Here is a 3,233-nt window from a genome sequence, read left to right as displayed (position 1 = left end):
GAGAGATCAGACTGTGAAATATTAAAGAGCAAGGGGAGCGAGCTGGATCGTCGGGTCTGATTCATAGCTCATGTGCATGCAATACTGGGGTGGAGTTAAGTGTTAAATGTCCTGCTTGTCTACCTGGCACATCCTGTCAGATGAGCTCATGTTTCAAACCATGTCGTGGGGCCAAACACGCAACCTTGTGATCTGAAAGATAGAGAACTGCCAACTGATCCACCGTCACACAGAAGGGAAATTTTCCCAGAATATTTTCAGAGAGTCCCTCCCCGTGCATCGGATTATAAATACAGCCAACTCTCTGAGTCTAGATACAGAACTTGTGAACTCCGGCCGTCTGATCCTGACTCTGAGGAACTCAGCGGAAGATGATCAAAGTCCTGCTCTTGGTATTTGGAGTCCTGGTGCTGACTCACTCCATCAATGTTCAAGGGGGGTTCAGGGAAGATCATGATGGTTCAGGTCTGTACATTTCCCCGATCTGTCAGCACAAAGTGATCAGATAGTTTTGTATTTTTTAATCTATTTTATTCTCTGACTGAAGCTCACGGTTTGATTGGTTAAATGAATATTATTGTAAGAATGATTGAAGAATTTAACCTGAACCAGTTCCACAGGTAAATCCCCCGATTGTTTAGTCGGTACCAGCCGGATCATTGACCTGTTTGGGAGACTCTGTAATTGGCCTCAGTACCCAGGCACTATGGAGGGGGAAACTCACAGTTCTTGCTCCCTGCTACAAAGTGTGAGAGTGTGAACGGGATCAGGAACTCCTTCAGCCCCTTTCCCCCACTCTCAATGCTCAGACCCACAGATGAAGAATGGTGAATTGGGAGCGATACTGGAGGTGTCTGAGGAACCGATCCCCAGACATGAGTCAGTTTTTCACACAATGAGGGGAGGGGATTGGATCAAAAGGGTTTCAAAACTGGTTTCTTTAATCCTAATAATTCTGCAGCCTTCATCGAGATCAGGATATGAGGACACTAAATAAGTGGAGGAGTCAAGCGGTGAAACTATCAATTTTCAGGAGCCGGGTGTCAGTTTACCTCAGTTGGGAGTTGAATGACCAAGTTATGGGTTGATGTCCCACTCCAGTACATACAGCCCAGCACTGGGGGAGTGCTGCACTGTTGGAGGTGCCATCTTTTGAATGAATCTTTAAACGGAGACCTGTTCATGGGGCAAGAAACACTTGGTGGCATTATTTGAAGAGCTGGGAGTTCTGGTGTCTTGGACCAACCTCACTCTCTCAACTAACATAACCAGAAAATCCCCACACTGTCAAATCTCATTTGCTGTTTGTGGGACTTTGCTGTGAGCAATTTGGCGACAAAACAATGTCGGTACTTCAGAAATAATCCTTTGTCTGTGAAACTCTTTGGGCCCTTCTGTTGACGGGAAAGGCTCCATATAAATGTTAGATCTTTCTTTTCTTTGTCTCTAGTCTCAGATCGCGGGAATGCTGGGCTCCATTCTGTGGAAAAGCTATTGGGCTGCCCTGGAGAACAAAGAGTGAGTCTCTACAGGTCGGGGAGGGGTCAGTGTGAGGTTTAATGAAGTACAAATGAGCTGAGGTTCATGTGTGGTCCAGAGTCAGTTGCAGTAACACGGACAGACTCAGCTTCATGTTTTCTCATTGTTCTCCCACCCTCTATGTCCAGAACAGTCAATCAATTAACTCTTCATTTTTGATTTTAGGGCTCATGGATATCTGCAGCTCGCTTGAAGGAATGTGTCATGAGGGCTCCTGTAACACAAACGAGGAGACTGCCGGTATTCTGCCACGATGAGTTCCATTGTTGCAGACCGATTCTCACCAGCCCGAGCTCCCCAAGTTCTCACTGAATTAAACCTTCGTTCACGGGGAGCAGGATTTGTTTGATTGTGTCGGTCCCATATCCCCCTGACCCTGTATTACTGCTGTCTGAATAATGGGCTGTACTGAGAAATAAAACTCACTGCATTGATCACAACTTCATATCCGTGTCTTGTTTCTCTTTAGGATCATTGTGTCCGAGGATGGGTTGTTCAGGGGTCTTATGAGGCTGTGGGAAGATGTGGGAATCGTAGGTAATGGGAAGAGGAAACCGCAGCAGGGAATCTCTGAAAATGCTCAATAACTCATTCAGAAAGTTACTGAGATAAGACAGGTGTCCCAGAGTGTCAGCACTCTGACCGTTCAAGGTTCAAGATATCTCACTTGAACGGGTTTGTTCAGACAGAATTGGAAGGAGACACACATTGCTTGATTGCTTGATGGAACGTTGGAGAAAGAGCTTTATCTAACCCTGTACCTGCCCTGGGAGTGTTTGAAGGGACAATGTAGAGGGAGCTTTACTCTGTATCTAACCCTGTACCTGCCCTGGGAGTGTTTGAAGGGACAATGTAGAGGGAGCTTTACTCTGTATCTAACCCTGTACCTGCCCTGAGAGTGTTTGAAGGGACAGTGTAGAGGCAGCTTTACTCTGTATCTAACCCTGTACCTGCCCTGGGAGTGTTTGAAGGGACAGTGTAGAGGCAGCTTTACTCTGTATCTAACCCTGTACCTGCCCTGGGAGTGTTTGATGGGACAGTGTAGAGGGAGCTTTACTCTGTATCTAACCCTGTACCTGCCCTGGGAGTGTTTGAAGGGACAATGTAGAGGGAGCTTTACTCTGTATCTAACCCTGTACCTGCCCTGAGAGTGTTTGAAGGGACAGTGTAGAGGGAGCTTTACTCTGTATCTAACCCTGTACCTGCCCTGAGAGTGTTTGATGGGACAGTGTAGAGGGAGCTTTACTCTGTATCTAACCCTGTACCTGCCCTGGGAGTGTTTGAAGGGACAGTGTAGAGGCAGCTTTACTCTGTATCTAACCCTGTACCTGCCCTGGGAGTGTTTGATGGGACAGTGTAGAGGGAGCTTTACTCTGTATCTAACCCTGTACCTGCTGTGGGAGTGTTTGATGGGACATTGTAGAGGGAGCTTTACTCTGCATCTAACCCTGTACCTGCCCTGGGAGTGTTTGACGGAACAGTGTAGAGGGAGCTTTACTCTGTATCTAACCCTGGACCTGCCTTGGGAGTGTTTGATGGGACAGTGTAGAGGGAGATTTACTCTGTATCTAACCCTGTACCTGCCCTGGGAGTGTTTGATGGGACAGTGTAGAGGGAGCTTTACTCTGTATCTAACCCTGTACCTGCCCTGGGAGTGTTTGATGGGAAAGTGTAGAGGGAGCTTTACTCTGTAT

General features: G+C 47.0%; 1 long non-coding RNA gene across 1 annotated transcript; it reads left to right on the top strand.

The window, feature by feature from the left end:
- Positions 1-209: 209 nt before the first annotated feature.
- On the top strand, positions 210-1,979 carry LOC137308654 (uncharacterized). Its single transcript, XR_010959592.1, has 2 exons — positions 210-465; positions 1,705-1,979. It is a non-coding gene; the product is annotated as an uncharacterized lncRNA (long non-coding RNA).
- Positions 1,980-3,233: the final 1,254 nt, after the last annotated feature.

The sequence above is a fragment of the Heptranchias perlo genome, unplaced genomic scaffold (genome assembly GCF_035084215.1).
Source record: "Heptranchias perlo isolate sHepPer1 unplaced genomic scaffold, sHepPer1.hap1 HAP1_SCAFFOLD_136, whole genome shotgun sequence".
NCBI lineage: Eukaryota > Metazoa > Chordata > Chondrichthyes > Hexanchiformes > Hexanchidae > Heptranchias > Heptranchias perlo.
The sequence above is the reverse complement of the archived record's forward strand: the minus strand, read 5'-3'. Positions and strand labels throughout refer to the sequence as shown.